The 21,586-nt window shown below is 45.5% G+C and overlaps 1 long non-coding RNA gene across 1 annotated transcript; it reads left to right on the forward strand.

The window, feature by feature from the left end:
• Nucleotides 1-9,287: 9,287 nt before the first annotated feature.
• LOC138077605 (uncharacterized) lies at nucleotides 9,288-18,955 on the forward strand. Its single transcript, XR_011144811.1, has 3 exons — nucleotides 9,288-9,361; nucleotides 17,493-17,680; nucleotides 18,689-18,955. It is a non-coding gene; the product is annotated as an uncharacterized lncRNA (long non-coding RNA).
• The last annotated feature ends 2,631 nt before the right edge of the window (nucleotides 18,956-21,586 follow it).

Raw genomic sequence — 21,586 nt, forward strand, 5'->3', positions numbered from 1 at the left:
TATCTTCCCTGACCAGGGATTAAACCTGTGTTTCCTGCATTGGAATTGGAAACACAGAGTCTTAGCCACTGGACCACCAGGAATGTTCTGTTTATCTTTTTTTAAATTATAGTTTTTGTGTGTGTGTGTGTGTGGTGGGTGCATAGTAATATCCCATGGTAGCTTTAATTTGCCTGGAGAATCCCATGGACAGAGGAGCCTGATGGGCTACAGTCCATGAGGTCGCAAAGAGTCGGACATGACTGAGCAACTACACTTCCTTACACTTCGTAATGACTAATGACATTGAGCGTCTTTTTTATGCACCTTTGGTGCCATGTATACCTCTTTGATGAGGTGTCTGTGCAAAAGATTTGGCTTAATCTCCAAAATACACAAATAGCTCACACACGTCAACAATAAAAGACCCAAACAACTCAATTGAAAACTGGACAGAAGACCTTAATAGACATTTCTCCAAAGAAGAAATACAAATGGCCGGTAGACACGTGAAAAAATGCTCAACATCACTAATTACTGGAGAAATGCAAATTAAAACTACACTGAGGTAATTCCTAACGCTGGTCAGAATGGCCATCTTAAAAAGCCTGCAAGTTTTCCCTAGTGGCTCGGGGTAAAGAATTCACCTGCCAATGCTGGAGACACGGGTTCGATCCCTGATTTGGGAAGATCCCACATGCCACAGAGCGACTAAGCCTGTGCACCACAGCCACTGAGCCTGTGCTTTAGAGGCTGGGAACTGCAACTCCTGAAGCCCTCCTGTGCGCTGGAGCCCGTGCTCCACAAGAGAAGCCATCACAATGAGAGGCCCTCGCACCACAGCTAGAGGGTAGCCCCTGCTTGCTGCAACTGGGGAAAAGCCCATGGAGCAATGAAGACCCAGCTCAGCCATTAACTACATAAATAAAATTATTGAAAAATATTGAAAAAATCAAAAGTCTACAAATAACAAATGCTTCTGGAGAAGGTGTGGAGAGAAGGGAATCCTCTTACACTCTTGGTGGGAATATAAATTGGTGTAGCCACTATGGGCAACAGTGTGGAGGTTCCTAAGAAAACTAAAAATAGAATTGCCATATGATGCAGAGATCCCACTCCTGGGTTTATGCCCAGACAAAACTATAATTTAAAAGGACACATGCACACCTATGTTCATAGCAGTGCTATTCACAATAGCCAAAACATAGAAACAAATGTCCAGAGATAGATAAATGGATAAAGAAGACGTAATACATATGTACATATGATGGAATACTACTCAGTTATAAAAAAAACAAAACAATGCCATTTGCAGCAATATGGAGGCAACTAGAGATTATCACACTCAGTGAAGTAGGTCAGAACGAGACAAATACCGTATGACAGCACTTACATGTGGAACCTAAAATACGGCACCAAAGAATCTACGAAATAGAAGCAGACCCACAGACTTCTGGCTGCCAAGGGGGTGGGAGTTGGGGAGGGCAGGACTAGATATGTGGGATCAGCAGATGTAAATTATTGTATATAGGATGGATAAACAACAAGATCCTCTTGTGTAGCACAGGGGACTCTGTTCAGTCTCCTTTGATAAACCATGGGCTTCCCTGGTGGCTCAGCTGGTAAAGAATCCGCCTGCAATGCAGGAGACCTGGGTTGGATCCCTGGGTTGGGAAGATCCCCTGGAGAAGGGAAAGGCTACCCACTCCAGTATTCTGGCCTGGAGAATTCCATGGACTGTATAGTCCATGGGATTGCAAACAGTCGGATATGACTGAGTGATTTTCACTTCACTTTGATAAACCATAATGGAAAAAAAAAAAAAAAAATATATATATATATATATATAAAGCAGGTCTATATGTGTATAACTGAATCACTTTGCTGTGCAGAAGAGCTTGGCACAAAATCAATTGTACTTCAATAAAAAATTAAATTAAAAATATTGTGTTGTCTTTTTTATTATTTATTTTTGAGAGTAAAAAATATATCTAGATTCAAGTTCTTCATCATATATGTGATTTACAACTATTTTCTCCTTTTGTGTTTGTAATTCCATATTCTTCATGGTTTCTCTTTTGGAGCAGCTATTAATTAATTTTGAGGAAGTCCAGTTTATCAAGGTTTTACCTTAAAGGGTTATGCTCTGGTGCTGTGTTTGAGAAATCTTTGCTTATCTGAAAGTCACAAAGATGTTTTTTCTGTTTATTCTAGAACATTTGTGATTCTAGATTTTATATTTTGGCCTAAGATTCACTTAAGTTAATGTGTTTGGCAAACATTTTCTTCCAATCTGTGGCTTATTTTTATATTTTCTTAATAGTGTCATTACAATAGGTGAAGTTTTTAATTTTGGTAAAATTACATTGCCAGATTTTCCTTTAATGGTTTATATTTTTTTGTGTTCTAAGAACTCTTTATCTAACCTGAGATCACTAAGGTTTTTCTTATGTTTTCTTCAGTTTTATATTTTTAGGTTTTTTGTTTTGAGATGATTCTTGTCACTGACAAGCAGAGCACTTGGGTTGAGGTTAATTTTTTTTTTTTTTGGCACGAGGATGTCTAATTGTTCCAGCACTATTTGTTGAAAAGGCTATCTTTTCTGCAATGATCTACCTTGATACCACTGTGTCCATTGCGTGAGTCTATTTCTGGACTCCTTTGATGTATATATCTATACTTATGCTGATACCCCACTGTCTTGATTACTGTAGCTTTATGGTAAGACTTGAAATCAGGTGGCATGAATTCTCCAACTTTCCTCTTCTTTTTCAAAATTGTTTTTACTAGTCTAGGCCCGTTGTTTTGTTCCTGATCTTGTGAGGAAAGCATTAATTCTTTCAGTATTAAAAGGGATGTTAACCATGCTTTTTTGTAGATGCTCTTCATCAAATCATCTGATGAAGGTCATTTCTGGTGAGAGTTCTTAATCACAAGTGAATGTTGAACTTTGTTAAATGTTTTTCTGTGTTGATTGAGATGGACATACAATTTTTCTTATTTAGTCTATCAGTAAAATAAATTATATCAGTTTTAAATATTTGGCCCATCTTCTGTATCTGGGAGAAATCCTATTTGATTACGATGTATTGTTCTTCTTATTTGTTCCTGGATTTGATTTGTTAATATTTTGGAAAAGATTTTGCATTAATGTTTCTGGAAGATATTGATCTATTCTTTTCTTGCAATGCTTTTGTCTGGCATTGGTATCAGAGTAAATCTGACGTTATAAAATGAGTTAGAAACAGGTTCCTCCTCTTCTATTTTCTGAAAGAATTGTGTAGAATTGATATTATTTTTTCTTTAAATGTTTGGTAGAATTCATTAATACAGCAATCTGAGTCCAGGCTTTACTTTGTGAAAGGTTTTTAATTAAGAACTTATTTTTTTAAATAGATATAGAACGGTTTAGGTTTTCTAATTCTTTTGCATGCTCTTTGGGTATTTGACATTTTTAAAGAAATTAGTTCACTTCATCTAAGACGTCAAGTTTATAGGCAGCAATATTCCCTTATTATCCTCTTAACATCTACAGGAGCTGAAATCCCCTCTTTCATTGCTGATATTGGTAGTTTATGTCTTCTCTCTCTTTTTTTCTTTCTCTGTTAGATGAATTTTACCAATAGTTTTCATTTTCCAAAGAATCAGCTTTTGGTGTCACTGGTTTCTTCTACTGTTTTTCTATTTTTAAGGTCATTGATTTCTGCTCTTAAATTTATTATTTCTTGCCTTCTGCTTGCTTCTTGCTTTGGTTTTAATTTGCTTTCTTTTCCAGTTTCTTAACTTGGAGGCTTAGGTTTTTATTTCAAGGGTTTCAGTTCAGTTCAGTTCAGTCGCTCAATTGTGTCCGACTCTTTGCGACCCCATGAATCGCAGCACGCCAGGCCTCCCTGTCCATCACCAACTCCCAGAGTTCACTCAGACTCACGTCCATTTCGTCAGTGATGCCATCCAGCCATCTCATCCTCTGTCGTCCCCGTCTCCTCCTGCCCCCAATCCCTCCCAGCATCAAAGTATTTTCCAATGAGTCAACTCTTCACATGAGGTGGCCAAAGTACTGGAGTTTCAGCTTTAGCATCATTCCTTCCAAAGAACACCTAGGGCTGATCTCCTTCAGAATGGACTGGTTGGATCTCCTTGCAGTCCAAGGGACTCTCAAGAGTCTTCTCCAACACCACAGTTCAAAAGCATCAATTCTTTGGCACTCAGCCTTCTTCACAGTCCAACTCTCACATCCATACATGACTACTGGAAAAACCATAGCCTTGACTAGACGGACCTTTGTGGGCAAAGTAATGTCTCTGCTTTTGAATATGCTATCTAGGTTGGTCATAACTTTTCTTCCAAGGAGTAAGTGTCTTTTAATTTCAAGGGTTTAAAAAAAAGTAAATATTTAATGCTATAAATTTCCCTCTGCTGCTGCTGCTGCTAAGTCGCTTCAGTCGTGTCCGACTCTGTGAGACCCCATAGACGGCAGCCCACCAGGCTCTCCCATCCCTCGGATTCTCCAGGCAAGAACACTGGAGTGGGTTGTCATTTCCTCCTCCAGTGCACGACAGTGAAAAGTCAAAGTGAAGTTGCTCTAGGCACTGCTTTATCTGTGTCCCAAAATGTTTAACTAATTTAAAATATTTTCTAAATTTCCTTGTGAGTTGTTTTAACCATGGATTATTTATATGTAGCTTAATTCACAAATATTTGGAGATTTTCCAGATATACTCTGCTATTAATTTCTATTTTTAAGCCTCTTATGGAAGAGAACATAGATTGTGTGATTTCATTTCTTTTCAATTTGTTGAGATCTGTTTTTTGTTTTTGACCCAGAATATAGACTATTCTTATAAATGTTCACTTGAAAAAAATATATATTCTGCTGTAGTTGGGTGAAATTTTTTGTGTATCAATTAGATCACATTGGTTGATGATATGTTTTGAGTCTTTTACATCTTTACTGATTTTCTATTTATCTTATTAATTACTGAGAAAGGAGTATTGAAGCCTCCGAGTATAATTTTGGATTTATCTACTTCTCCGTTCAGTTCTTTCAATTTCTCTTTTATGTTTTTAAAAACTCTGTTGTTGAGTGCATACACATCTAGGATCACTGTAGCTTCTTGATGAATTGGCCTCTTCGTCATTCTATAATGTCTTTCTTTATCCCAGATATATTCTTTGTTTTGAAGTCCCTTTTGTCTGATATTCGTGTGACTTTCTTCTAATGTTCCCCTTCTCATGGAATGGTATCACCATCCAAAGAGGTGCGTAGGGCAAAAACTGAGTTGTCATCCTTGACACTTCCCACCCTCCATCACCATATCAGCTTAGGGGCAAATCTTGTCCATTTTCCCTAAGTTTTTCCCTACTTTTTATTTATTTATATTAAAAACAACTTTATTTCTTTGCTTTTGGCTGTGCTGGGCCTTTGTTGCTGTGAGGGCGTTGGGCCTTTGTTGCTGTGAGGGCGTTTCTCCAGTTGCAGAGTGTAGGGCCTACTCTTTGCTGCTGTCCTTGGGCTTCTCATTGCAGTTGCTTCTCTTGTCGCAGAGCGTGAGCTCTTGGTGTTCAGGCTTCAGTAGTTGGGATACACAGGCTCAGTAGTTGCGGTTGCCGGGCTCTTGAGCATAGAATCAGTGATGTGGCGGACAGCCTTAGTCGCTCCATGACATGTGGGATCTTCTTGGGCCAGGGACTGAACGTGTGTCTCCTGCATTGGCAGGTGGATTCTTTACCCAGGAAGCCTCAATATTTACATGTTCATTAGTGTGAATATTAAGTTACTATCTTTCTCTCCAACTAAATTGTAAGGTCAGGGGCCATGTCTATTTCGCTTACCCTTGTGTCCTCAATGCCTGCATTTATTAGGTGCTCAAAAAATATTTGTTGACTATGGGGAGAATCAATGTATAGTGGATAGAAGGAAGAGGCAGAAGATGAAATGGGAAAGGTTGCTGAGGGCCAAGTCAAGGAGGACCTTGCAGGCTTTGTAGAGTTTTTCCTTCTTTGCGTCTTAATTTTCCTTTACACCAGATACATCAGGGAACGTGTTATGAGTGCATGTGCCAAGGTACCCCCTAGGCTTGCAAAGGATTGGGGTCTGAACCCCTATTTATAACAAGCTCCCTAGGAGGGCACCGAAGGTTGGGGGCTACTGTTTTAGGATCTAGGAAGACAATGAAGATTAAGTAGGGAAGTGTCATGGTCAGAATTGCATTTTGGCAAGACCATTTTGGCTGTATAACTTGGGAAAATAGGAAGGAACAAGACTGGAGATTAATGCAGTCATCTAGGCACGTGATAATGAATGCCCAGATTAGGGGAGAATTAGTGTGGAAACAGTAGAAAATAGATTCAAGGGAAGTTTAGAAGTTAGAGCTGGCAGGTCTTGGTATCTAATTAGATATAAGGGGGAAAAAAGATGAAAGAATGGCAACCATAATATTGAACAAATCACATTTAGTCTCATAACAACCATATTAGGCATGTTATAGAGTACCATCCCTGGGTTACTCCCAATTTTCTTGCTTTGGAGGCAGTAATGGTGTCTACCAGACAAGGATTATGAAAGGAAGGAAGGCCAGGAGGGTGGTGTTAAGGCAATGACTTCAGTTTGGGAACATACTGACTTTGGGACTTGGGAGAGATATTCAGGTGGCAATCAGGAATATGGGTCTGAAACTTTCCTGAGAGTCTGGAGATGTGGGTCTACGAGCTGTCATCTTTGGGAGTGGATGGGATTGGCCAGAGGAGGTTGAGGTACCATCCTGGGGATCCTAACATCCAAGGCTGAGGCTCTCAGTCTGGCTTTTGTGACGGTTTCCTGAGTCCATGAGCCCCCTGAGTTGTATGGGAGATGCTGACAATCTGTGATTGTGCTTTAGAGTCTCAAAAGGGTGCAGTTCAGTTTACCTCAGTCACTTGATCGTCACTCCAACCCTTTGCGACCCCATGGACTGCAGCACGCCAGGCTTCCCTGTCCATCACCAACTTCCAAAGCTTGCTCAAACTCATGTCCATTGAGTCAGTGATGCCATCTAACCATCTCATTCTCTGTCATCCCCTTCTCCTCCTGCCTTCAATCTTTCCCATCATCAGGGTCTTTCCCAAGGAGTCTATTCTTCGCATCAAGTGGCCAGAGTACTGGAGCTTCAGCTTCAGCATCAGTCCTTCCAATGAATAATCAGGACTGATTCCCTTTAGGATTTACTGGTTTGACCTCCTTGCAGGCCAAGGGACTCTCAAGAGTCTTCTCCAACATCATAGTTCAAAAGCATCAGTTCTTGAGTGCTCAGCTTTCTTTATAGTCCAACTCTCACATGACTACTGGAAAAACCATAGCTTTGACTAGATAGACTTTTGTCAGCAAAGTAACATCTCTGTTTTTTAATATGCTGTCTAGGTTGGTCATAGCTTTTCTTCCAAGGAGCAAGCATCTTTTAACTTCATGGCTGTAGTCACCATCTGCAGTGATTTTGAAGTCCCCCAAAATAAAATCTGTTACTGTTTCCATTGTTTCCCCATCTATATGCCATAAAGTGATGGGACTGGATGCCATGATCTTCATTTTTTAAATGTTGAGTTTTAAGCCAGCTTTTACACTCTCCTCTTTCACTTTCATCAAGAAGCTCTTTAGTTCTTCGCTTTCTGCCATAAAGGTGGTGTAATCTATATATCTGAGGTTATTGATATCTCTACTGGCAATCTTGATTCCAGTTTGTGCTTCATCCAGCCCGGCATTTCACATGATGTACTCTGCATTTAAGTCAAATAACCAGGGTGACAATATACAGCCTTGACATACTCCTTTCCCTATTTGGAACCAGTCTGTTGTTCCATATCCGGTTCTAACTGTTGCTTCTTGACCTGCATACAGATTTCTCAGGAGGCAGGTCAGGTGGTCTGGTATTCCCATCTCTTGAAGAATTTTCCAGTTTGTTGTGGTATGGCCCACCAAAAAGATTAAGGGCTACAGATACAAATGGTGGGTAGATAAAGAGAATTCAGGAGTGCAAAGAAGTGGCCAGAGAAATAGTAAGAAATTCTGAAGGCGATGTCAGGAGGTTAAGGAAATCATCTTTCAAAACAGAGGGAGTATCCACTCTAATATTGCAGGAGGTCAGATAAGAAAAAGCTTGAAATGGTCTACCAGATTTGGCTCTCAGTTGATCATGGATGGCTTTAATAACTTCTGGGACTGGTGGCTGGGGTCAGAGTAGATAGGAAGAGATGAAAATAGAGAACGAATATGGCCTCTCTTTTAGAGGAAGAACAAAAAGAGGGGTCAAGGATAATTTCCCTCCCTCCTTCCCTCTTTCCCTTCTTTCTCACCTTTTTTTTTGGTCTATTCTATTTTTGTCTGCATGACATGTGAAATCTTAGCTCCCCGACCAGGGATTGCACCTGTGCCCCCTCAGTGGAACTGTGGTGTCTTAACCACTGGGCTGCTAGGGAAGTCCCCTTCTTTGCTTTTTTAAGGGCGGAAGGGTCTTGAGCAAGGATACAGATAGAGGGGAAAAATCCCTCCTAGGATGAAGGTGAGAGGAGCAGGACCACAGAGAGAAGCCAGTTGATGTAGTGAGGTTCTAATGGGTGGAGTTCGGAGTGCAGCTGAAGGGCCTGACTCAGAGCACAGTGAGGGCCATATCCCAGAGTGGGGAGGAAAGGATGGGAGTGGATACAGGCAGCGGGTGAGGGGATGTTGTTAAGGATGGTAGTGGCAGCCATGGCGGTCCCTTTGGGCACCAGGAGTTTATGATTCTGAAGAGTAGCCGAGGAGAGTGATGGTGCATCCGGCCTCACGTCAGCTAAGAGGACACTGCTTCTTCCTTAGCCTGGATCACTCTCCTCCTTTTATGGGGCCTTGGAAGCCTTCCTTGACGGCCACCTCCACTCTGCCCTTTCCCAGTACATGCCTCAGCTCCCCGTTCCCTTTTTGCCTCAGCACAGAGGCCAAGAGCTCCCCTTGGCTCAGTGTCTGTCTGTCTGTCTGTCTCTTGTCATCAGAGAGAAGGCTCAAGGAAGGAGGTGAGGAGGCGCTGGGAACATATGTGAATCTGTAAAATGGGTGGATTCTCCCTCAGGACTGTCCCCCCAGCTCTCAGGACAGGCTGTGCCCACAAGAGGGTGCTCGGCCAGAGAAGGCCTGCGTGGCACCATCTGGGCAAGTGGCCCAGTTGGCAGGCTGGTAGCAGGGCCCTCACTCTTGTCAAGACCTTTGCTCCCTGCCCAGATGGCCCTGGCCTCCGTTGCCATGGCTGCTTTTTAGTTTGAGGTAAACAGAGCTCTTCCTCCTCCTGTCCAGACACCTAAGTGTCTCTCTGGGGAAGGGTTGGAATTTCAAGCGTCCAGGTGTCCCTCACTCCCCTTCCCGGAAGGCACAAGGGCGGTGAGTCATGCGTTTAGGCCCCTCTCCACCCCCTCACTGCTCTCAGGCTGCCCTGCTTCCCCCTCCTGCCCCACCTGGCTCTGGAGAGAAATTGGGGAGGATGTGGTGAGGGCTGGGTCCTTGCTATCAAGCTGGGTGTGGGGTGGAGGGCAGAGCCTTCTTGTCCTCCCATCTAGGGGCCTGGATCCTGGGGCCTGAATCCAATCCCTGGAATCAGTGAGAACAATTACAGCTTCTTTCCTCCTTATCTGCTGGATCCTTAGGGCCTAGGGTGAGAGAGAGGAGAGGACAGAAAAAACAAATGCAGAGGAGAAGAATAGGAGAGCGGAGAAAATGATTCACCTGGATAGAACTGACTCTTGGAACCACTCATTCATTCATTCTCTCATTCTGTGAATCAAACAAATTCCTGTGCTGGGTGCTGAGGGAAATGGAAACTTGTAAGACAGAACCCTGTTATGTTTGTTTTTTTTTTTCTGATGTGCTCCGTTTTTAAAGTCTTTATTGATTTTGTTACAATATTGCTTCTTTTTTTTATGTTTTGGTTTTCTGGCCATTAGGCATGTGGCATCTTAGCTCCCTGACCAGGGATTGAAACTGCCCCCCATGCACTGGAAGGCAAAGCTTTATTAACCACTGGACTGTCAGGGAAGTCCCACCACCCTGATTTTGAGGAAGTGCCTTAGAGAGTGGGTGTGAAGGCCCTGGATTGGAATCTGGGGGCTCTGGCTTGAGCCCCAGATATCACTGGATGGGCAAATCACTTCTCTAAGTCTTGGGTTCCTCGTCTGTGAATGAGGATAAAGATACTGAACTCCCAAGGTTACTGTGCAGATCAGATGAGACGAATATGGACGACTGCTTCATTCGCCCTTGTCCACTGCCTGTCAGATGCCTGTGGCTTGGATTTACAATCAGGGAGGGGTGCTCAGATAGGTATAACCCAGCCCAGAGTGTAACAAAGGTCGGTTCTTGGGGTCTCTGTGGGAGGGGCCATTTCCTACTGTGCTGACTGTGGCGGGTGGCATGGGGAGGTACCTGGTGTGTGATTTTCATTCAGTAAATGTTTGCAGAGTGCCCGGGGTGTGCTGCAGCCAGGGCCTGCAGGAAGGGTAAGGTTTCAGCTGGTGCAGGTGCCAAGGATGGCGGCAGGAGGGACAGGCAGAGCCCTGGGGCTGGGACAGGAGGCAGCTAGTGCCAGGCAGGAAGGACCCAGCTCCATCCTTCATGAGGAGCTTGACCTTTACTCTGAAGGCAAAGGAAGTTCTGAGCTGGGGAGTGACAGGATCAAAGTGGTGTTTGTAGAACAGTCTGCCTGGGCCCTGGGCCCTTGGAGAGGGCAACTTGGAGCAAAGCAAAGCAAGCGCAGTGCGGAGGCGGAGGGGGGCTGGGCCTCAGGGAAAAAGCCTACGTGTCTAGGAGCCTCAGATGGGCAGTGAGGTCACCTCTCCCCCAACTCTGCGAGGAGGAGGAGTGCATTCGCGGCTGCATGTCTTTGTCCCTGGGGCCCCTTCTCACCTGCCTGCGAGAAGGCGGGAGGGAACATGGCAGGGAGCTGGAGAATTTCTCAGGGACACAGACAGCAAGGAACACTGCCTCTTCTCTCCTCCCTCCTCCACGGAAGCCAGGGCTCTGCTCAGGGGGAAAGGGGGGCAGATTGGAATTAGGATTGGGCTCCCTTCTGGGTCCTGCTCCAATCCCCCAAGAAAGAAGGTGAGCCAACTGCCATTTTTGAAGCTGGAGAAGTAGTTGATGGTGGCAGAGAGAGGGAAAACTCACAGGCCACAAGAAATTCACTGTCCTGAATGTCCAAAGCTGCTGCCTGCAATACAGTGCTGTCCAGCCCCGGGACCTAACTTTCTTGGGAGGGAAATTTCTGGCTAGGGGCTGGCTGATAGGAATCCAAGACACTTAGCCTTTGTTGGCATCAGCGATCCTGGCCATTCTTTGCTCCCACTTCATTTCCGGATGGACCACCCATGCTGGGGTGACTCAGGTGTACGGCCCAGGCCTCCCAACCCCCAGGGCTGACGCAGCCTGAATTCCAGGGAATGCAGAGATAGCTCTCCCCAGCTCTCCGGGGGTGGAGAGATAAGGTTTATGGCTAATTCTCTGCAAGGTGGTGGGCTGTGCAGACATACCTCCAATTGCATTCTTCTTGGGCCTGATCTTGCTACGCGGACTTTTTCAGGAATTTCAGGCGTCTCAGCACCATATTCAGAAATCTGCTCCTTGGCACCTCCTCCCCCAGGAGGTCTCCTCACCACCCAGGCTGTGGCTTGCTCTTGTCCCCTCGAGGCATGCTGTTCCGACTCTCCTCTGGGCCTGGGACTCTGGGCCCCATGTCCCACTGTAGGTCTGAGTGAAAAGAGACACCACCCGCCCCCCCCCGCTCCCGCCCATCGCTACACCGCTCCTTTTGCAAAGGAACATCCCTTCCTTTCCTTTTCCCTCATTCTACTCCTCCTTGCATTAGCCGGTCCTTGCTTCAGTCTAGCCTTTTCTCCCTTTCAATACTTAAACTTCCACTTAATTTAATATTTATTTTCATTTTATCTCCACGTCACATTTTCTGTATTAAAAAATAGTCATATAATAACAATAGATGGAGTATGACCTTTCAAAATTGTGACTATATTGTATATGCCTTTAACTCGTATGATATTGTACAGCACTAAAAAAGACTTCGTGAGTATTGGGACTTCCTTGGTGGTTCAGCGGCTATGACTTCAGGGTCCCAATGCAGGGGGCCTGAGTTCCATCCCTAGTTGAGGAACTAGATCCCACATACCCCAACTAAAGATCCCACGTGCCACAACTAATACCTGGTGCAGCCAAATAAATAAATAAATATATATATATATATATATAGAGAGAGAGAGACTTGGTAGATATTGAAAAAATTTGGATTTGGGGAAAAATTATATATAATCATACTCACTTCCTGCATCTCCTACGCCATCAGAGAAAAAAGTGAACTTTACACACTTTGAAAGATGGGATGCACAGAGAAACATACACCTGAGTAACAAAGAACACAGAGGCCAAACAGCAGACATGTCAGAAGCACAGACGAGACAGCTCAGGGCTCACAGCAGAGAGGAGGAGTCACAAAAAGGCTCAAGCTTTGAAATACCATCGCTGGGGCCTTATTGAAAGGGAGAAAAGACCAGACTGAAGGGAGGACTGGCTAATTCAAGGAATAGCAGGAGCAGAAATCAGTGAAGTAGGGCAGTGATGCTCCTTTGAAAGGGAGGAAGGCATTACTTTGGAGAAGGAAATGGCAACCCGCTCCAGTACTGATGCCTGGAGAATCCCATGGACAGAGGAACCTGGCAGGCTACAGTCCATGGGGTCGCAAGAGTCAGATATGACTTAGCAATTAAATCATCACATCAAGGCATTTACTTAAAGGAGCTGATGCTGTTTTGGTCAAGGGTTGATATTGCAGGGATGTAGCATTGGAGAAGGAAATGGCAACCCACTCCAGTGTTCTTGCCTGGAGAATCCCAGGGATGGCGGAGCCTGGTAGGCTGCCGTCTATGGGGTCGCACAGTCAGACAAAGGCAACAGACAGGGGGTGGGTGAATTCTTGGAGGAGAGTTCATAATTTTCACCCATCAGAGCAGTAGGTTTTTTTCTTTAACTTAAAAAACACTTTTTCTTTATATATATATACATGTCTCCATTCTCCCCCAAACTCCCCTCCCACCAGGGTGCCACATAACAGTGAGCAGAGTTCCCTATGCTATACCATAGGTCCTTCTTGGTTATCCATTTTAAACAGAGCAATGTGTACATGTTGATCTTCAACTCCCTAACTATCCTGTACCCCTATCCTTCCCAGCAGTAGTTCTATATGGGGACTGCATAGGGGTAAAGAAAATCTCTTGCCAACATTAGCATTATAGAATTGATTTTATATAGGAGAGAACAAAAGCTGAGTGCCCAATCAGGTGCGATTTCAAGCTTAATGTTTTCCCCAAGACATTGCAGTCACTTTGGGAAGATCAAAGTTCTAAAAACGAAATGAATTTAAATGTCACTAACAATAAAATGTAATTTCAAGGAATTTTAAAAATAAATATGATTGCTCCTTCATTGAACAGATGCAACAACTGTAGCTCTGAGAGGGGAGGTGACCTGTCTAAGATCACACAGCAATTCAGAGACTGAGTTGAGACTGGTTATTTGATTTCCCAGTTTAATTGGCTGCGGCTGTATATGTTGTTTCAAGAACTGTTGAAAACAATTCTTAAGATGAAAAAAAAAAAAAAAAGAATTCTCATGACAAAGCCTAGAGCACTTTGGAGGTGGTGGAGGAATTTTCAGAAGTGAAAGGTCTTGAGGGTGTGTCAGCTCACAGGATTTGTGGGCTGGGCAGGGAATGGGAGCAGGAGGTCAGCTTGCGCTCTCAGCTATCCTGGGGTTCCTATGCCCCCACAGATCAGCAGGGCAACTTCTGCAGGCCTTCTGGAAGTCATCTTCCTTTGTCAGAGGTGTTGGCTGATGACAGTGAACGCTTTCATGCTGGCCTGGAGGATCTGTACTCTATCCCATGTGTCTCTGTGTCTGGTTAGACTCAGGACGGGGAAACCCAGCGGGACTGGGAAACCTAACTGGGTTTCGGAGCCAGAATAGTTGGGTTGGATTCTGATCCTGACACCTAGGACCTTACAGAATGGATCTAAAGTTTCTAAACTTCTGCATGTTAATGTATAAATAAGACTAACTGTACTTTCCTCATAGGTTTAATTGTGAGGATTAAATGGGGTTATAAAAAGTCTATGATTCAGGGAGTGCCTGACATATGGTAAGACCCTGAAGGGATGGGGAGAGAGGGAGGGGTAAGGCAGGGAGGCAGACAGGGCCCAGTTCTCCTGTTAGAGCACAAGCTATTCTCAACCTTGATGCTCAGTTTCCTCAGCTGTAAAATGGAGACAGTGCTGATTTTATAGTTTCTCTAAGGATTAAAAGCTGTCATTATTGCCTTAAGGAAACTCCTAAGTCATGGGTACTTACACGTGTCCATGCCCAACTCTGGGAGACCAGATCAGAGTCCTGGATGGGAAACCAGGGGAGAAGTCTGAGAGGGAAAGTCTGGGAGGGCTTCCTGTAGGAAGGAGTGGAGCCAGAGAGAGGAGAGTCTGGTGAAGAAACCAGGTGGAGAGGGAGTTTGCGTAGGAGCTGGCTGTCATGTGAAACAGAGTCAGGCTGTGGGTGGGGAGGGGTGGTTGCAGGTGGAGGGTTCTTGTGGCTGCAAATGTGGGGGTCGTGGGAGCCATGGGCCCATGGGACTAGGAGGAGGCCTGGGGACTCTGACTTCTGCAGCGGGACACTCCTGAGCCAGAAGCTCTGATTTGGTAGGGAAATGGCCCTCTGGTAGGGAAATGGCCTCCCTTGAGGCTCAGCTGGCAAAGAATCCGCGGGCAATGTGGGAGACCTGGGTTCGATCCCTGGGTGGGGAAGATCCTCAGAGAAGGGCAAAGGCTACCCACTCCAGTATTCTGGCCTGGTGAATTCCATGGACTGTATAGTCCATGGCCTTGCAGAGTCGGACATGACTGAGCCACTTTCACTTTTGTCTCCCGTGTCATGGAGGCTGTTTCTGTGGCTTGTGCTTCGCCTAGCTTTCCAAGATGATCTCCTGGGAAACCACGGAAGGAGAGAGAGGGCAGTACAGGAGCAAAGCCTTGGGGAATCCTGGCCTCAGGCTGGAATTCTGTTGGGAATGCAAAAACACAGACTGCGTTGTGTTGCCATAGAAGTTTGCCTAACACTCCTCGGGGCTAAACAGGTTCCAGCTGGCTGGGCTGGCTGGGACCAAGCCCAATTCCACCTTCCAGGTCAGCAGCTTTGTCACTAGACATAGGGTTGTGTCACTGTGATCTGTTTTGGAGTTGTCTTAGCCCTTAGAGACCAAGGAATCCCGGAAGGTATGTTGGATATTGGGTGGTAGGTAGTAGCGACCGGATCTCACCTGAGCTGCTCTCCTACCCTCTCTAATACACACACTTACACACACACATAATGGCATAGACTGAGCAGTGATTAGTGAATTCATTCATCATATGTTGGAAGGTGCTTTCTAAGCACTTTCTAAGGCTGCAGATATAGTAGTCAGTAAAGCAGTCAAGGTCTCTGCTCTCATGGGCTTTCTTTTTTTGGGGAGGTGTCCCCTAGGTCTGTCTGGATTACTAAGTAAGAGAGGTCATTTAGATGTTCAGTGAATGAATATAATATATATATTTTGGATTGCTAAATAAAAGAAGACAAATTTTGGGGGGACATTTCTTCTGGGTTATTCACACAGACTCTATAAGAAAGCATCACTGAAAACAGCATGCCCAGGCTTTGGACTTATCCCAGACTTGAGGTCAAATCTTGAAGGACCTTTAGACTCCTTATCTGTAAAGTGGGGTAATGTTTCCTTCCTCCTGGGTTATTTTATGATTATAAATATGTAAGAGATCTGACACTTTGACCATTAGTGCTGCTGCTGCTGCTGCTAAGTCGCTTCAATCGTGTCTGACTTTGTGCAACCCGATAGACGGGGGCCCACTGTCTCTGGGATTCTCCAGGCAAGAATACTGGAGTGGGTTGCCATTTCCTTCTCCAATGCATGAAAGTGAAAAGTGAAAGTGAAGTCGCTCAGTCGTGTCCGACTCTTAGCGACCCCATGGATTGCAGCCTACCAGGCTCCTCCGTCCATGGGATTTTCCAGGCAAGAGTACTGGAGTGGGGTGCCATTGCCTTCTCTGACCATTAGTGGGAACCCAGCAAATGAAAGCTGACATCATTATCACCATCATTTATTTCCCACATCACCACCTTCACCATCATCAAGGATGGCAGGGAAAAGAGCCCTGGGTTGGGAGCTGGGGAAGCAGAGTGGGTGTCACAGGCAGAGCTCAGTTTGCATGGCTGGCTTCCTTGGAATTGGATTTGCAAGCTTCTGTTTTGCATTGCAGCAGAGTTTTGCATGTTATCCCTTTATTACAATCCCAGAGACTCCTTCTTATACTCGCAATCACCACCTCTCTCCAGTTACCCTCAACCCTTCTGAACGATCGCTCTCTGCCTTGTGAACACCTCCCATGGGCTGAGTGGACACTGCAGAGGACACAGAGATGCATGAGGCATGGTCCCATCCTTCAAGGACTTCATTTTCACCAGGCAAATGAGTCAAAGTGGGTGTGAACACAAGTTCCATGGGCTGCTGGTCCTGAAGATGGTGAAGGAATGGGGAGGCTGCACATGGGGGAGAGGTGATGAGAGTCGAGCTAAATTGATTGAAAATCTACAACTGTCAACTTACCTGATCGTCAGCCCAGTCCTTAGGTAGTTCCATTTTCAGCTGCGGAAAAGGAACCTCAGAGGGATTAAGTAGTGTGCCCAGCTTCACACAGTTGGGAAGTGGTTACAAAATTCTTCTGATCGCATTCAGTATCCTTTGGCCTTCGGTCACACTGGCTGCAGTAGGACATGCATCAACAGGCTTGGTCAGGCCCACAAGTGAGGAGTCCACTGCGCTCAGTCCAGTCTTCTTCAGAGCTGTGTGGACTTGAGCACTTACCCATCCTTGCCTGGATGGATAAACTTACAAACTCTTCGCAAGTTTCCATGAGGAGAAGTTCACAGTGCACATAGTAGGTCTCAGAACGTGTGTCTGGGGCCCTGCCAACCCATCTATTGAACTTCTGCCACCACTTCCCAGGTGACAATGCAGGCTGCACTTGTCCAAAGCTTGAGCTTTGGGGGAGTCTTTTCTCACAGCCAGCAGAAGTCTCTCTCTGGGGGCTCCTTCCTGCTGGTGCTGGTCATATCCCAGGGGCCATACAGATGAACTGGAGAAGGAAATGGCAATCCACTCCAGTATTCTTGCCTGGAGAATCCCATGGGCAGAGGAGCCTGGCAGGCTACAGTCCATGGGGTCACAAGAGTCGGACACGACTTAGCGACTAAACTGCAATCGCCACCACACAGATGAATGCCCCTTCTTCCTCTGGCAGTCTGTGCCTCTTCTCCAGGGAGCATACTGTCAGTGCCAGCTACCTAAGAGGTCTGCAGAATGTGGTTTGCATTCATCTCCTTATCCCAGACATCTCTGCATTGGCTCCCATTTGTCCAGGTCCCTTGTCAGAGTCAGACAAGAGCCAAACCCTGTTCTCCAAGCATGGCATGATGGGAGTGGAGAAAACAGGTTCTCCCAGATTTGGATCTCCTGTTGAGGACCACAGAGGATTTCATGGTGGCCTCATCACCCTGTTGCTGTTGCTGGTGTGAAGGTGTGTGGGTGCATGCATGTGATGAACGAAGGTAAGGTGACGGGTGTAAACTGTGTGTATTCAGGGGGAGAGCCTACACATTCCCTCTGTGGCATCCTCTCTGGATGGATGCCGTGCCAGACAGAGGTTGGCGCAGGGATGGGAACCAGACATAGATACTAGTGGATGCTGTCCTGTCTGCAAGAAGCTGTGCCCTGACTCTAAGGTCCAGCAGCTCGTGGTGAGTGTGAGCTGCAGTCTGCTAGAGCACGAGGTGCTAGGGTCAGAAGGGAGCTACTGGAAGTGCCTCTGAGTCACCTTCTCGCTTCGCTTCATGTTGGACTCGGCCAGGCAATCAACTGCCATATCCTGTTGGTTCTTTCTTCTTACCATCCTCTCACCGCCCTGCTCCTGGCACCCCACAAGCCTTCTCACTTGTGCTGCAGTTCACAAGTGAGAAGGCTAGTCTAGTGTCCTGCCAGTTTTAGCCCCTACCGTCTAATCTACACATTGTAGCCCCCTGAATCTTCCTAAAGCACTGCTTTAACCGTGCCTTCCTCCCGGCCCACATCTTCCCTGGCCCCTGTGACCTATAGGATGAACTGTCTGGCCTTCATACCCCTCAATCCCATCCCCTCCTCCCCACCTGGCCTTGCTCTTTCATAGGAAACCTGTTCTTATCCAATAACTCACTGCATTTCATAGATTTCTTTTCTAAACTCACTTCCAACGAGCCCAAACCCATTTTGTTTTTCTTTTTTTAAACTCATTTAAAACAGCTCTTCTCTTCCTTTGAATTCTTATATCCTATGTCTGAATCACTCATTTATCTGAGATCAATATTTCCTTGATAAGTAGAAAAGGTAGACTTTGACCAGGCAGGATTTATATTTATACGACGGCCGGGTTCACCAATATAGAGGCCGGGTACAGCCTCTATATTTCCACATCTCCTTTGTGTACATTGGGATTACAGTGAGTAGCGAACATCTGTTGTTTTTACCTGCCCAGCATCTCTTCTTCTTTTGGTGAATTACCTTCTTCTGCCCTTCTTCTATAGAGTTTGGGAAGGGCTGACCACCTTGTCCTCTGCCTGGCCCACAGTCTGGTATCCCAGTCTCCCCGCTACTGTGATTGGTTCCAGGAGGAGCACGTGACCTCAGTCAATCCAATGGGAGTCAGCTTCGGAACTTCAGCCATACAGACTGGGAAAGTGGCTCTCCGTTGGCTGCCATCCTTGCTGCAGCGTGGACACGGTCAGCTGAGAAGGAAGCCCACACAGAAGGAAACAGTCGAGGGAAGGAGAGAAAATCCGATGCCATGATCAAGTCCCTCATCTGGCTATACCAAAGCCAAATATACATCTCGAACCTCCCAATTATGTAAGCAAATAAATGCTCTTTCATGCTTAAGCCCATTTGACTTGGGTCTCAGTCACTTGCAGTCAGGAGTCCTCAGCAATAATGAATACCTGGGTGTCTTGGTTTGGATGACTTAGCTGTGTGTGTACAGGGACTTGTGTGATGTGCATTGAAGGGTGGCATGCACGTGGCTGTGATGGGTGGGAGAGGTGGCACTACTCACGCTTGGACGATGAGTGTGTGTCTAAGCGGGGAGTGTAAGGGGCTGACTAGCTGTTAGGATCAGAGGTGATGTATGCACACAGGGTGGGCATGTGAGTGGCTGTTTGTCCTTGACTCCTGTGTGTCCTGAGGGCAGGGGCTGAGTTTGAATTACATGTATCCAGGGAGAACTTAGCAGGTGTTCAGAAAATACCTGCTTATCATCATTAGGCTCTACCCTCTGGAGAAAATCCCCATTGTTTTCAGATCGAAGCCAAATTCCTTGGACTCCTTGAGTGATATATAGAATCATAAAACTTGTGTTAATGTTGACGGCTGACTATCCCCACCCCTAATAACAGGAGAGGAAACAGATCCATATAGGAGTCATTTGTCGAGGCATAGCCAGATGTCACCAGGTGGAGTCTTTACTTCCTTCTTCTCCAGGAGGTGGGAACAGAGGTGGGCAGGGCTGGCCTTGGGCACTTTTGAGGAGACCCCCCCACCCCCAGTCCTGCTTCTCCATGATCTGTGGTTAAGTTTATGGTAGGTGATTAACCTCACGCTGGATGTTTATGGTAGAATTTCTGGGAATTTATTGCCAGCTCCCATGAATCTTGATCTCTGAGCCCTTTCTCCAAGGTGGGCTGGGCCATAGCTGCTTGCATCTCATTTCTTTCTGTTCCTCCCTCAGCTCCTCACTTCACCAGAACAGAATGGTCTCCCCAAGCCAGAGCTTCCCTGCCAGGGTGTCTGGTCACACGAGGTGTGCCAAGAGTGAGCTATACCTGTGTGATGCACTGGGCCCACCAGCTCTCTGAGCGTCAGAGGGAGGCTCTGCGTGGCCAGAGCACACCTATTCCCAAGCATTTACCCCAGCTTACCATGCACAAATGATCACTTCCTGTGGGCCATGACTCTTGACTGCGGAGACGGTTTGGAATGGCCTAAGAAGTGGCTGTTTCCCAGGATGAAGCGGTGAGATCTGGAGACCGGGAGAGCTCTCAGAAGATCACGCCTTGCCCGTGACTTTTCACCACCCCACCTGCATTGTGCAACTTTCTCTTCTGAACCACATGTGGAAGGGTCACAGCTCCTGTGTATCAGGAGAGCAAGAAGGGGCCCTTCTTCTTAACCCAGGGCTGGACTGGGTGCCTGGGCTAGTGTATCAGAATGTGCCCTACCCTGGGACTCTGATGAGTGTGAAGTATCAAGGCATTCAAAGGCTCTTTTTTTCAAATTGAAGTATAGTTGATTCGTAGTGTTGTGTCAGTTTCAGTTATACAGCAAAGTGATTCAGTTATACATGGACATATGTATATGCTTTTTTAGATTCTTTTCCAATATAGGAAAGACATTGAATATACTACAAGATATTGAATACAGTTCCCACTGCTATACAGAACATTCTTGTTGTTTAGCTATTTTATATACAGTAGTAGTATGTGTCTGTGATTTTGAAGTGTAGAGCTGGAGAAGACTTGAGAGTCCCTTGGACAGCAAGGAGATCAAATCAGTCAATCCTAAAGGAAACTCACCCTGAATATTCATTGGAAGGACTGCCGGAAGCCAGTGTGAGGAATCCCGCCCGTGACAAGGTCATGAGGAAGGAAGCTGACATACGCAAGGCGTGCTCAGACTTCAGGGACCCCTCTGGATATTCCTAAGCATGTACCCCAGCAAAAATCTGCCGGCTTTTGTGCTCTGCTTTTCCGCTTTTCTGATATTCTCTGGAAAAAAGTCAATTCAGGGTTTTAGTCTTCTGCATTTGAAAGGGATGTTTCAGTTAAACCCCTCTGATAGCTCTCTAGCCTGCCTAACAGGTTCCCCAGACCTCTTACAGCTTGTGAATTGCTTACAGCCCCTCAACCGCGAGAGGCACAAAGCTTACAGCTTGTGAACTGCTTACAGCCCCCAACCGCGAGAGACATCTTAAAGATACAGAGCCTTTTCTAAAGAGTTAAAAATTATATTGGTAGAGGGTTTTCACTGTTGACTCAAGGATTGCTGCCAGACCTCCTTATTCTTTATCTTTTAGGCACCTGGAAGGATGTTAATGTAAGCAGGATGTAGAAAAAGATACATAGTAGTTTTGATGTTAGCAACACTAGACTTTTGAGTTAATTGCTTCTCTTTTGCTGTAAATCACTGTACTCCCTCTACTTGTTATAAGTTGCTGTATCCTTGCTGTGTAAGAATGTAACTTTATTTAGTGCTTTCTGAGAGGTGGCACCAGACCTTGGGAAGATCAACACAAATAAGTCTTGTGGTTGACAAACCCTTATCAGAAAAAAGGCTGTAAAATGTTAAATTGGCCCTTTTGGCTGGAAGATGATGTAAATTACCTAAGACTTGTGTATACAATTAGGTATGCAGAGAAAAAAGCCTGGTTTTGA

The sequence above is a fragment of the Capricornis sumatraensis genome, chromosome 4 (genome assembly GCF_032405125.1).
Source record: "Capricornis sumatraensis isolate serow.1 chromosome 4, serow.2, whole genome shotgun sequence".
Taxonomy (NCBI): domain Eukaryota; kingdom Metazoa; phylum Chordata; class Mammalia; order Artiodactyla; family Bovidae; genus Capricornis; species Capricornis sumatraensis.